This window comes from Pteropus medius, unplaced genomic scaffold (genome assembly GCF_902729225.1).
Source record: "Pteropus medius unplaced genomic scaffold, Ma_sr-lr_union100, whole genome shotgun sequence".
NCBI classification, from domain to species: domain Eukaryota; kingdom Metazoa; phylum Chordata; class Mammalia; order Chiroptera; family Pteropodidae; genus Pteropus; species Pteropus medius.
Genome location: NW_024349566.1, coordinates 148,816 through 162,851, shown reverse-complemented (window position 1 = coordinate 162,851; position 14,036 = coordinate 148,816). Strand labels below are relative to the sequence as shown.

General features: G+C 38.9%; 1 long non-coding RNA gene across 2 annotated transcripts in view; it reads left to right on the top strand.

Moving 5' to 3' along the window:
* LOC120618887 (uncharacterized) overlaps positions 1-14,036 on the top strand; it is an 87,645-nt gene that overhangs the window by 19,347 nt on the left and 54,262 nt on the right. The window contains exon 3 of one of the 2 annotated variants that reach the window (XR_005657325.1): positions 10,979-11,036. The exons of the other annotated variant lie outside the window; for it this stretch is intronic. This is a non-coding gene — a long non-coding RNA (uncharacterized LOC120618887). Of the gene's footprint in view, positions 1-10,978; positions 11,037-14,036 lie in introns of those variants that run through there. 2 annotated transcript variants of the gene reach the window in all.

The following is a 14,036-nucleotide window of genomic DNA, read 5'->3' as shown; positions in this document are numbered from 1 at the left end:
TTTCTTCACTTTTTTTTTCCTTTTTTCTTTTTGTTCCCATAACTGAATCATTTCCAATGATCTGTATTTGTATTTCCTGATCCTTCCTTTTGCTTGATCTGGTCGGCTGTTAAATCAATCCTTCCTTCCTTCCTTCCTTCCTTCCTTTTTCCTTTCTTTCCTTCCTTCCTTCCTTCCTTCTTCCTTCCTTCCTTCTCCTTCCTCCTCCTCCTCCTCCCTCTCCTCCTCTATCTCTTCTCTCTCTCTCTTCGACATTGGTTAACAAAATCCAACATGTTTCAGCTGTACGCTTTAACAGAAAGACGTATATATGTTTACACCGTGCGTTCATCTCCCATAGTTAAATTTCTTTCTGTCACCACATATTTGACCCCTTTTACCCCGCCTACCTTCCTCTCTCCCCTACCCTCTGGTAACCACTAATCTATAGTCCATGTCCATGAGTCTCTGTTTGTTTGTCCAGTTTGTTTATTGCTATTAGGTTTGTATCCCTCATATAAGTGATAGCATGTGGTTTTCAACTTTTTCTGTCTGCCTTATTTCACTTAGCATGATTATCTCGAGATCCATCCAGGTTGTCGCAAATGGCAGTATTTTATCTCTTCTTATAGCTGAGTAATATTCCATTGTACATATGTACCACAGCTTCTTTAGCCAGTCATCTATTGTAGGACACTTCGGTTGCTTCCAAGTCCTGGTCACTGTGAATAATGCTGCTATGAACATCGGTGTGCAAATATCTTTTTGGATATGAGTTTTCAAGTCTTTGAGGTAAATACCCAGTAGAGGGATTGCTGGATCATATGGTAGATCAATTCTTAGTTTTTTGAGGAACCTCCATACTGGCTTTTTTGAGGAACTTCCATAGTGGCTGTACCAATTTGCAATCCTACCAACAGTGTATGAGAGTTTCTTTTCCTCCACATCTTTGCCAACACTTGTTCTTTGATGTGTTGATGATAGCCATTCTGACAGGTGAAGGTGATATCTCATTGTAGTTTTAATTTGCATTTCATTGATGATTAGTGACCCTGAGCATCTTTTCATATGTCTATTGGCCATCTGTATTTCTTCTTCGGAGAAATATCCGTTCAAGTCTTCTGCCCATTTTTTTTTGATTAGATTGTTTGTTTTTTTGTTGTTGAGTTGTATGAGATCTTTATGTATTTTTGGATATTAACTGCTTATCAGATGTATCATAGAGAATATCTTCTCCCAGTCTGTTGTCTGTTTGTTTTGTTGATGGTTTCCTTTGCTGTGCAAAAACTTTTTAGTTTGATGTAGTCCCATTTGTTTATTTTTTTCTTTTGTTTCCCTTGCCTGAGGAGATATATCTGAAAAGAAATTCCTGTTAGTAATAACAGAGAGCTTACTGCCTATGTTTTCTTCTAAAAGCTTTATGGTTTCGTGTCTTACATTTAAGTCTTTAATCCATTTTGAGTCTATTCTTGTATATGGTGTAAGATGGTGGTCCAGTTTCTTTTTTTGCATTATCTGTCCAATTTTTCCAACACCATTTATTGAAGAGATTGTCTTTACCCCTTTTATATTCTTGCCTCCTTTGTCATATATTAGATGAGCGTATAAGCATGAATTTATTTCTGGGGTTTCTATTCTGTTTCATTAATCAATATATCTGTTTTTATGCCAGTACCATGCTATTTTTATTACTGTAGCCTTGTAGAATAGTTTGATATCAGGTAGTGTGATACCTCTAGCTTTGTTCTTCTTTCTCAAGATTGCCGTGGCTATTTGCGGTATTTTATGGTTCTATATAAATTTTAGGATTATTTGTTCTAGCTCTCTGAAAAATGCCATTGGTATTTTGATAGGGATTGCATTGAATCTATAGATTGCTTTGGGTAGTATGGCCATTTTAATGATGTTGGTTCTTCCTACTCATGAACATGGTATATGCTTCCATTTATTTGTATCATCTTCAATTTCTTTTTAAAACAATTTATCATTTTCTAAGAACAGGTTTTTTACTTCCTTGGTTAATTTGATTCTCAGATATTTTATTGTTTTTAATGCAATTGTAAATGGGATTGTTTTCTTAATTTCTCTTTCTAAAAGTTCATCATTGGTGTATAAAAATGCCACTGACTTCAGAATATTAATTTTGTATCCTGATACTTTACTGAATTCATTGATCAGTTCTAACAGTTTTTTAGTGGAATCTTTAGGGTTCTCTCTATACAGGATCATGTCGTCGGCAAATAACTAGAGTTTTATTTCTTCTTTTGTAATTTGGACCTTGTATTTCTCTTTCCTGTCTTATTGTTGTGGCTAAGACTTCCAATACAATGTTGAAGAGAAGTAATGAAAATGGGCATCCTTGTCTTGTTCCTGATCTTAAGGAAAATTCTTTTAGCCTTTCCCCATTGAGTATGATGTTAGCTGTATGTTTGTCATATATGGCCTTTATTATGTTGAGGTATGTTCCCTCTATTCCCACTTTGCTGACAGTTTTTATCATAAATGGATGCTGGATTTTGTTGAATGCTTTTTCTGCATCTATTGATATGATCATATGGTTTTTATCTTTCAATTTGTTAATGTGGTATATCACATTAATTGATTTGCAGATATTCAATCAACCTCGTATCCCAGGAATAAATCCAACTCAATCATGGTGTATGATACTTTTAATGTATTGCTGAATTGCTAATATTTTGTTGAGGATTTTTACATCAATGTTCATAAGAAATATTGGTCTACAGTTTACTTTTTAATGTAATGTCTTTGTCTGGTTTTGGAATCAATGTAGTGGTTGCCTCATAAAAGAAGTTAGGGAACTTTCCCTCTTCTTGAATTTTTTAGAATAGTTTGAGAAGAAAAGATGTTAATTCTTCTTTGAATGTTTGGTAAAATTTGCTTATGAAGCCATCTGGTCCAGGACTTTTGTTTTTTGGAAGGTTTTTGATTACCAATTTGATTTCTTTGGTGATAATCAGTCAGTTCAGATTTTCTGTTTCTTGTTGACTCAGTTTTGGGAGATAGTATGTTTCTAGGAATGTGTCCATTTCTTCCAGATCATCCAATTTGTTGGCGTATAATTGCTTGTATTATTTTCTTATGATCCATTGTATTGCTGGGGAGTCCACAGTTATTTCTCCTCTTTTATTTTTAATTTTATTTGAGTCCTCTCTTTTTCTTCATGAGTCTGGCTAAGGGTTTGCCAATTTTGTTTATCGTTTCAAAGAACCAGCTCTTGGTTTCATTAATCTTTTCTATTCTTTTTCTAGATTCTATTTTGTTTATTTCTGCTCTAATCTTTATTATTTCCTTTCTTCTATTCACTTTAGGCTTTGTTTGAAGTGTAAAGTTAGATTGTTTATTTGAGCTTTATCTTGTTTCTTGAGGTAGGACAGTATTGCTATGAATGTCCCTCTTAGGACTGCTTTGCCTATGTCCCAGAGATTTTTGAATCATTGTGTTTTCCTTTTCATTTGTCTCTAGGTATCTTTCAATTTCTTCCTTGATCTCATTGTTAACCCATTCATTGTCTAGTAGCATGTTATTTAGCCTCCACGTGTTTGTGTATTTCCAGTCTCTCTCTCTCTCTCTCTCTCTCTCTCTCTCTCTCTCTCTCTCTCTCTCTCTTTGGTTGATTTCTAGTTTCACACTATTGTGATCAAAGAAGATGGTTGATATGATTACAATCTTCTTAAATTTATTGGGATGTGTTTTATGTCCTAACATGTGGTTTATCCTGGAAAATGTTCTGTGTGCACTTGAGAAGAATATATATTTTGCTGCTTTGGGGTGAAATGCTCTGAAAATATCTGTTAAATCCATCTGATCAAGTGTGTCTTTTAGACCCATTGTTTCCCTATTGATTTTTTGTATGGAACATCTGTCCATTGGTGCCAATGGGGTGTTAAAGTCTTCTACTGTGAGTGTATTACTGTTGATCTCACCTTTAATGTCAGTCAATAATTGCTTTATGTATGTTAGTGCTTCTATGTTGGGTCATATATGTTTACTAGGGTTATGTCCTTTTTATTGATCCCTTTATCGTTATGTAATGCCATTCTTTGTCTCTTATTATAGCCTTTATTTTAAAGTCTGTTTTATCTGATATAAGTATTGCTACCCTGGCTTTTACATTTCCATTTGCACGAAATATTTTTTTCCATCCCTTTACTTTCATCTGTGCATGTCATTTGATCTGAAGTGGGTCTCTTGTAGACAACATATGTATGGGTCTTGTTTTCTTATCCATTCGTCTACCCTATGTCTTTTGATAGAAGCACTTAATCTATTTTCATTTAACATGATTACTGATAAGTACACAGTTACTGCCATTTTACTGTTTCTATTTGTTTTTTCTTTTTTTCCTCTTCTTTTTTACAGAAGTCCCTTGAACATTTCTTGTAATACTGGCTTGTTGGTGATGAATTCCTTAAACTTTTTCCTGTCTGGGAAGCTCTTTATCTCACCTTCTATTTTAATTGAAAGACTTGCTGGGTAGTTGTAGATTCTTGTTTTATATAACTTTGAATATTTCTTGCCAGTCCTTTCTGGCCTGCAAAGTTTCCATTGAAAACCCAGCAGACATTCTTATGGGAGTACCCTTGTACATAACCGGTTGCCTTTCTCTTGCTACTTTTAAGATTCTCTCTTTGTCTTTGAAACAACATGATGCGCTTCATGTTGTTTCAGAGGTCTCTTAAACTATCCTCAAAGTTTTAAACTCTTTTTTCTTTTTGTTTCCGCTACCTTGTCTTTCAGTTTGCTGATTCGATCTGCTTTGTCCAATCTCCTGTTGAATCCTTCTAGTGTAATCTTCATTTCAGTTATTGTATTTTCCATTTCCGTCTGGTTCTTTTTTATGGGTTCTATGTCTTTTTTTATGCTTACTATCTCTCTGTTGAGGTTCTCATTGTGCTCATCCATCTTCCCCCTAAGATCGTTGAGCATCCTTATAACCATTATTTTGAACTCTGTTTCTGGTAGGTTGCTTGCCTCCATTTCTTATAGCTTATTTTCTGGAGTTTTCTCCTGTTGTTTCATTTGTGGCATGTTTCTTTGTTTTCTCATTTTATTAGCCTCTTTGTGTTTGTTTCTATGTGTTACAAATATTTGTTTCATCTCTCAACCTTAGCCAGATGGCCTCATGTAGAAGTGGTCCTGTGTAGCACAGTGGCACACTCTCCTTGATCTCCCATGCTGGGGACTCTGGATGTGATCTTTGTGTGGGTTATGTGTGATCTTCTGTTGTAGCTAAGCCTTTATTGCTGTTAATATATTAGTGAAGGGGATTAACGCTCAGGATGACTGATTGTGGGAATTGGCTGCACCTCAGCGTAATATTGCTGTGTCGGAGTTGGCCCCAGTGTGGTTTGCTCTAGCTGGCTTGTGTACTTGTTGAGACTATCCTTTGTGTGTACTGCTTATGGGACTAGTAAGGAGTTGATCTGCTGCTCTCTAGTGCCAGCCTCCGCGTATGTTGGTTTTGTGGCCCCTTGGGAGAGGCTCCCCCGTAGGCCAAGGTCAGCTGCTGCCTTTGATTGCTCAAGGCTACCTGGTGGGAGATACAAAGTGATCCGCAGTTGGTTGTTGCCTATACTGGATCTATAGGTAAGTGGAAGAGACAGTGCTGTAGGCAGTGTTCTGGTTATCCCCCATCTCTGACCTAGGGCAGTTTAGCAGAAGGATCAGTGCTCCTCAAGGCCTGTGACTTCCTGTCAGTTGTCCATAAGTCTCTGAAACTGGAAGAGCCTCTGGATGATATGTGTGTTGAGTGGTGCAGTGACCCTAGGAGCCTCTTGGATCTATTGAACAAATTTCCCCTGCCTCTGCAGTGTCATTTTGCATGCCATTGCTGTTTCTGTGGTTCCCTGTACAAGTTTTCAATCATACCAAGGCTAGCTGCTGCTCACCTTGGGTCTGCAAATACTCAAGCTTGGTTTAAGAATTAATGAAGCTTGTGGGCATGAGTTTGTGGCCTGCCACCAAATGCTTCTCCCAGATGAATGGGCTTTGCATGAGTTGCATGAACTGAGTGCTATTGTTTGCTGTTGAATTTGTGACCCAAAGAAAGCACAAGATGACACTGGGTTGCCTCAGAGCAGGCTTGCCACAGGTAATTTGTGGGTTAGGTGGGACATCATCTCAGTGAGGCATGGGGCTGTCAGGCCTACTCGGCACCAGATTTGCTGCCAGCTCTGGGACTGCAAGTTTCCACCAAAGTCAGATACCTACTGTCATCTGCAATGGGCCCACAGAATCCCTGAGATCTATCCAAGTGATACTGCATCTTGTGCTGGCAGCAGAGATCTTTCTGTCACTGTATTCCCTGAACTTTGCTCACTTTGCTGGCTGAGATCTGTTGACTGCACAGAATTGCCACCCCAGCTCAGGGACAGCTGCCTATTAATGTGTCACGGGCACTTTGTGGATTGGCTGGGGCAGGATCTTAGGAAGTCAAGGGCCATTAGGACAATAGCTTCAATTTTATGAAATTTCTGTGTTTGCACATTCCCGCAGTAGTCATAGATCACAAGGAGACAAGCTGCTGTCTGGGGTGGTTTCACAGACCCCTGCAATCCCCCCAAGAGACATTGCAGCTCATACAGGTAGTAGTGGTCTGCCTGAAAACAACTGTTTTCCCTGAATGTGCTGTGTTAGACAAGGTCTGGTGCCTGTGTAGATGCACAATCTCACAGAAGAGCAAGGAGAGGGAGGCTGCCTGTCAATGGGCACAGGCACTTTGTGGCTTGTGTGAAGTGGGATTTCAGGGAGACAAGGGCCATCAGGCCAATACAGCCTCAAATTTGCTTCAAATTCTGTGCCTGGGCGTTCCTGCTGTAGTCGCAGATCACAGTGAGACCAGCTGCTGTCTAGATCGGTTCCACAAACCACTGAGACCCCTCCCCCACGTGATATTGCAGCTCTTGCAGGCAACAGAGGTCTGCCTGCAACTGATTTCTCCACAGTTCCTCACTGTGCTAGCCAAAGCTTGTTGCCAGTGCTGACTGCAAGACCTGACCTAGGTTGGGGCAGGTCGGTGGCAGTTGACTGTCAATGGGCTACCCCGGGCAATTTGTTGGTTGGGTGCGGTGGGGTCTCAGGGAGACATTATATCCTCAGTCTTGCTGCAACTTCGGTAACTGTTCTCGCATTCCTACAAAAGTCACAGATCACAGCAAGATCAGCTGCTGTCTGGGAATGGCCCACAGAACACTGAGATCCATCCAAGTTTGTGTTGGCAGCATTGATCTGCCTGAAACTGTCTCCAAAATGCATGCTTATAGTCCTGGCTACCTGCTGCGAGTGTTTGGCCCTGAAATGGTGCAGGGTGTGGCAGCCGCCAAGCAACAAAAGCCCTAGGCAATCTGCAGGTTGAGTGGGGTGGGCTGATCCCCTCAGGCTAGCAGCTTCCTAATGGCCCTGTGGGAGGGGTCTGTAAAGTCAAGCTGGCATGGTCTGTAGATTGCCTCTAGGGGAGCTCCCGACTAAGGCACAAAGGCAGCTGCCTATCAAGCCCTTGTTCTGGCATCAGGTAATGCAGTCTTTGCCTGTATGAATCTTGCGGGAGTCTCTGACCTACCTCCAGTGCCCCATGTGAGAGAGCCTGTGCATGGGCCATTTAAAGGGGCGTCTAGGGTTTCAGTCTCCTTCTGTCTCGCCCAGACAGGCAGAATCCCCTCTGATTTTTACACTTAGAGTTATTGGAAACCCTTCTTCCCTGACCTGGGACCCTGGGCTGGGGAGTCCCCGAACGAGGACAGAACCCCCCTCTCCTTCAAGGGAGCCTCTGCAGCCTCTCCCTCCCGGTGTTCTTCTACCACCCGTGGGTATGGGGCCAGCTGGATTCATGACTTTGCCCCTCCTATTGGCTTTGATGTGTCTCTTCCTTTATATTATCAGACCTATGTGTTATGATCAACTGGACTTCAGGTGATTCTCCACGTTGATTATTTTATCATTTGGTTGTAATTTCAAAGCAGATCTGGGAGGAGTGAACCCTGCTTTTACCTAGTCAGCTATCTTCCTCTTCCTTCCCTGTTTGCTTCTTGGTTTTGAGGATTTAGTTCTGTCCATAGGTTTGGGAAGTTCTTCTCGACTATTGGTTTGAATAAGCTCTCTGTTCACTTCTTCCTCTCTTCTCCTTCTGGTATACATACCCACTATTTATATTTTGCTGTTTCTGATGGTGTCAGATAGTGCTTGCAGAGTTCTTTCATTGTTTTTTCACTCTCAAGTCTCTCTCTTCTTTCATGTGTATCATTTCCAGATTTCTGTCTTGGATTTCACTAATTATTTCCTCCATCTGGTCAGTTATATTTCCTGAGCTTGCTATTTCATTCTTCATCTTTTTTATTGTGTTCTTCAGCTCCAGAATTTCTATTTGGTTCTCTTTTAGAGTGTCAGTACCTTTTGTAAAGTATTCCTTCTGTTCACTGACTTTATTTTTGAGTTCATTAAACTGCCTATCTGTGTTTCCTTGCATCTTGTTGAGTTTTCTCAGAACTGCAATCTTGAATTCTCTGTCATTTAAATTGCATATTTCTATATCTTAAAGTCTATTTTCAGGAGACATAAATTTTCTTTCGAGCTGCTTTATTGCCTTGGTTTTTCAGGGTATTTGATAAATTATTTCTCTGCCTAGGCATTAATGGGAATGTACTCTGTGTTTCTAAAAAATATTATTATGATTTAGAGTGATTTCTCTTTAACGGTTTGATAAGAGGTTTTTTTTGTTGGCACATAAGCCTCCTGCACTGCCCAGGCCCCCCAGGTTCTGCTACATTGTAAAGCAAACAACAAACAAACAAACAAACAAACTCACTCTTTATTCTCTAGGGAGCTGTGTATTTCTTCTGTGATCAGGTCGTCTTGGTCCCAGCCCTCCACCTCTGTGGGAGAACGCGGTGGGTGATGGGGTTTAAATCCCCTGAAGAGCCTAGAAGTCCCAGTGCTATCCCAGCAGCCAGATGCAGTGTTGTGCTGCCTGAGGTGCCCCAGGGCCTCTGTCAAGATTAGCCTGGATGGGTGGGGATTCTGATTAACAGAGGACACCGGTGTGCCTTTGTTCTCCCAGTAATGGTGACTGCTAGCCTTCAGCTGCCTCACCTGCTTATCTCCACTCATGTCACTGAGACAGCCACAATGTATTTCTGCCATTCAGAAGCTGTTTGCTCAGTTCCTGAAGCTGCAGACTTTCTATGCTGTAGCCCAACATGCTGCTGCAGTTTCCACTGGGGCCTGCTGCTAGCTCTGGGAGGGTGGGGGTGGCGGTCAGGCTTCATGACCCAGCTTTCTGCCTGGCAGTGGCAGTTGCTAGAACATAGCAGTCATACCTCTGTATTCTGTCTCTGCCCTGGTCTCCACTCTAATCACTGGGTTTCCCCATAGTATATGTTGATCGCCCAGGCAGAAATGCTTGGGGTACAGAAAGTGCATGCCACAACCTGATTTTTCCCTGTCCCCAAGTCCCTCAGAGAGCTCCAAGCTGCATCTGTGGTGGCCCATCTTTGCTCTTCTCCCTTTCATCCTCCCTTGCATGTCTGATTCACCCACCTTCAGATGCTTTGATGTACAGATCTCTCAGAAGTGTTTGTGTGTTAGGCTGGGAATCTTCTGTTGGATTATAGCTGTTTCATTTGTTGTAATTTCAAGGGGAGAGATTAAAAGGACCCCTCACAATGCCATGCTTCTGATGTCACTCGAGCTATAGTCTCTTGGTGTCATCATTTTACCAGGTTGAGAATAATATAGAAACCTTACATCCTTTTTATGTCCCTTTATCCTTCCCCATTTATAATTGTCTTAAATATTTCCTCTATCTACATTTATGTACATTAGACAGTATTATAATTTTTGTTTCAACTGTGAAACATAATTTAGAAAACTCAAGGAGAAGGAAAGCTTATTATATTTATCTATATTTTTTCTGGCTGTTTTTTATTCCTTCTTGATGTTCTAAGGTTCCTTCTTTTATTGTTTCCTTTTTATTTAGAGAATTTCCTTTAGTCATTCTTTTAGGGTAGGTTTACTTGCAAAAAATTGTCCTAGTTTTCCTTTATCTTTGGATGTCTTGATTGCTCCTTTATTCCTAAAGGATATTTTCATTAGGTATAGGATTCTGAGCTGAGTTATTTTCTTTTAGCATTTGAAAAGTGTTGTGCCATTTCCTTTTGATCTGCGTGGTTTCTGATGAGAAATATATTATCATTCAAATTGCTTTACTTATAGGTAAGGTATCATTTTTCTCTTGCTGTTATCAAGATTTTTTTTTTGTATTTAGTTTTTAGAAGGTCAATTATGATTTTTCTTAGTGTGGGTTTTTAAAAACATTTATCTCTATCTTGTTTGGGATCCGCTTGGCTTCTTGAATCTGTAGGTTTTTGTTTCTTGCCAAATTTTAGGAGTTTTCAGCCTTTATTTCTTCAAGTACTTTTCAGCTTACTCTCTTGTTCCTCTTCTAGAATCCTGATGACACAAGTGTTAGATCTTTTGTTGTAGTTCCAAAAGGCTCTATTCCCTTTTTAAAGTTTATTTTCTCTCTGTTGTTCAAAATCTGGTAATATCTTTTGTTCTAACTTCCAGTTCACTTATTCTATCTTTTGTTTCTCCCATAATGCTGTTGAATAATCCAGAAAAGACTCCATCCGTAAGACTGAGCCTTTGATTTGGTTATTACATTTTTAAGTTCTAAAATCATTTGTTTTTTTTCTTTTTCTTTTTTATTTCTTTGTTCACTCTATTTCTTTGTTGAGAATATTTTTTCACTTTTTTCTGGTTTGCTTATAATTTTCATTGAAGTATTTTTATCATGGCAGCTTTAAATTTTTTTTCGGGTAATTCTAACACCCGAAACACCTTGGTGTTGGCAACTATTGATTGTATAATTTTATTCAGTTTTAAGTCTTCCTGGTTCTTGGTATGACACATGATTTTCAACTGAAACCTAGTGAATTTTATGTTGTTATGAGAGTCAGGATCTTATTTAAATCTTCTGTTTTAGCTGTTTTTGATACTGCTCTGAAAGGAGAAGTGAGGAAGCAGCCCCACCTCATTTTGGCCAGGTAAGGAAGACGCTCATTTCCCCATTTGGCCTCTGCTGATACTTGATTGGGAGTGCTCCTTGTTACTTCTAGGCAGGAGTAGGGGTTTTTGCTCCCCAGCTGGTCTCCATTGACATTTATTGCTAATGGCCTCACTTTCTACTAGGCCTCTTCTGACACAATCCCAGCAGGAAAGAGGAGCATTTCATTACTGCCAGACATATGGGAGGGGTGTGGAAGTGCAGACTCCCCATTTGGTATCCACTGACAGACACCATGGGTAGGAGGCCTTTTACTAGCCAGCAGAAATGAAAGTCCTGACTTCCTACTTCGCCTGTCTCTGACACGGCACCAGTGAGGGTGTTGGGACACTTCATTACAATGTCATGAGGGTAGAAGTCTAGGCTCTTCACTGGGCCTTTGCTGGGATGGGTGGGGGTGAGACCACAGTTTTTTCTGTGGTATTTGGCTGGATTAGAGCCAAAAAGTTATGTTATAATAGGATGTTCTTTTCAGACATTTGTTTGGGCTCTTTTTGGTCTAAGCTTATTGGTATTTCTGGGTTTCTAGCTTTTTTGGTTCAAAGTCTGGGATTTATGAGGCAAGAAGAAAATCCAGGGAAGTTACTGCCATGTTGTTCATTGTATTTCAAGACCCCTAGCTCATCTGCATTCTTTTCTCCATTTTCCAGAGTCTTCTTATGTTTGTTTTATATGTAAAATTCAAATTTTTAAGTTTACTTAGGGGGGCAGTAGGGAAAAGTTGGTCTACTGCTTCTTTCTGGAGGCAGAAGTACAGCCTGCGACCAATGTTCATTTCTCTTCCTTATCTCAGTTATTCTCCTCTAAAGGTCCCTTAGGTTAAATATGGTGCCAAGATCTCTAGAGGTAGTTTGGGCATTGCAGAGGAGAGGAGGTCTGCCTTCTCTTTCCTTCTGCCTATTTTACTCCTAAAAATAGATACTAAGAATGAACTGTCTTAGGCAGCTACTACCATCTCATTTGGTGTCATTTGTCTGTTTGTTATTATCCACCATGCTCCGGATATGTCTCTATGGTTTTGACTGCAATTGTTTTAGGCCTCCTCTGTTCTCTTTGTTTTTACTTTCTGCATACTTCTCAGTTTCTTTGTTGGTCCTACTTCCCCTTCCTCTTTATTAAATTTGAACAAGGCACAGAGTCTAGGATTATATAGTCTCTCTTCTGGAAATCTGATTTAATCCTCATTATTCAAATATCTCTTATATAGAAATAACCCTTTAATTTGTACTCTTAAGTGGATCTCCCTTCTCTTTGAGTTTATATCTATAATTATATCTCTCTTCAGATTGAACAAACAAGTTATTACCTTTCTCCGGATTTCTCTTCTTCTATAATTGGTGCCTTCATTTGATCAGTTACCAAGTGTTAAAGCCTTGGGGTCAACTTTGAGTTTCTCCATGACGTATACATTCATAATGACATAAACATGTGTGGTAGTTGTCAAAGTAGTTCATTTCTCCTTCAGAGTGATTCTCACATCTGTTCCTTTAATTTTATTCTCATTGCCTCCAAATTAGTTTAGGCTTTTGCTTTTTTTATGGCTATATCACTACAATAGTCTTCTAACTGATCTCTCAGCCTTCTTTCACATATCTAAACCACCAGATTACTCTTTCTGAAAGACCACCTAGCTTATATCTCTGTTAGCTATCAAATAAATGAAACAAAAGCTCAAGTCTCTCCAGAACACTGTTTTTTAAAAATTTCGACCTTATTTTCTTCTAATACCCTCAGTGTTTGCCAAATTTCAATCATTCAGATACCACCATTTGTCAGATTTTGTCATATTTAAATATAACCTGTACTATTTTTTACTTAATATTTTTCTTTAAATTGACATTACTTTTGCTTAGTCTCATCTTAACCTATCATAGCTTCAAAATAATGGGCATGATGAGTTGGATATACTTTTTTTCTCATTCACATAAAAGTATTAAATGTTACTATTAAAATGTTTATTTGGGTACCCCTTGAAATCATCTTCACATTAGTGATAGTTTGGGGATTACACTTTGGAGAACTTTGCTGACACAAATGCTCTACTCTCTGCTGTTAGAATATATTTTCCATGTTCTAACCTTTTGTTTTTGTTCTTTCACTTCCTGTCCCAGTCAATTCCATTTAGTAAACATTGTGATAGGCAATGAGGATGTAGATAATGGTAAGATACAGATCTTCCTTCAAGGAATTTATAGTCAGGTAGAGGAATTAATAACCCAGGGGCCTCAAACAGGATATAAATCCTACCTGCCTATTTCGATGCCCAGCTCAAATTCTACTGCCTATGAAAGTCCTTCATGTATAATCCCTATTCAAAGAGATTTTTCTTTTCTGAGTTTTTCTCATTGTATTTATTACTTTGAATCATTTTTGATATTCATATTTTTAACATTGTTTCAGCATTCTCATTTATATTTATTTTCTTGATGAAAATAGTTTTGCATTCCCCTATAGATGTCACATGGAGTAGGGACTAAGTAAATAGCTGTTTGAAATGCTACACTTTAAGAAAAAGAACCCCCTACGTTTTCATAATTAGAGTTTTATTTCAGAAAGATTGTTTTTTTCCCCCCAAAAATGACACATCGTGAACATACATTTTGAAAAACATTTGGAAGCTGAAGTTTGAGACTAATATATCAAAAAAGATGAAAGTCTTTTTGGCAAAAAAGTCTTCTGCCAAATTGCAAGCAAAGGAATAGAAACTTTGTGACAAAAGAGAATGTAAGGAATCTATCATTTTAACTGTACCATAGAAGACTAGGTGCTAGTTTTGAAGTTGATGTGTTGGAGTAAAATTATTCAATTCTATTTTGTTGGTTTATAAAATCAGGTGCTATTTTTCTTTGTTCTGACCTTTTTTAACTGTCCTTTTTTCCCCCAGCATCTCCACCTTGGTCTATGTTCTTCTTGTTCTTTTTATCCACGTTTACTTTAATATTATTATTCTTTTCATGGAATCTCCTTTTGTGTCCTT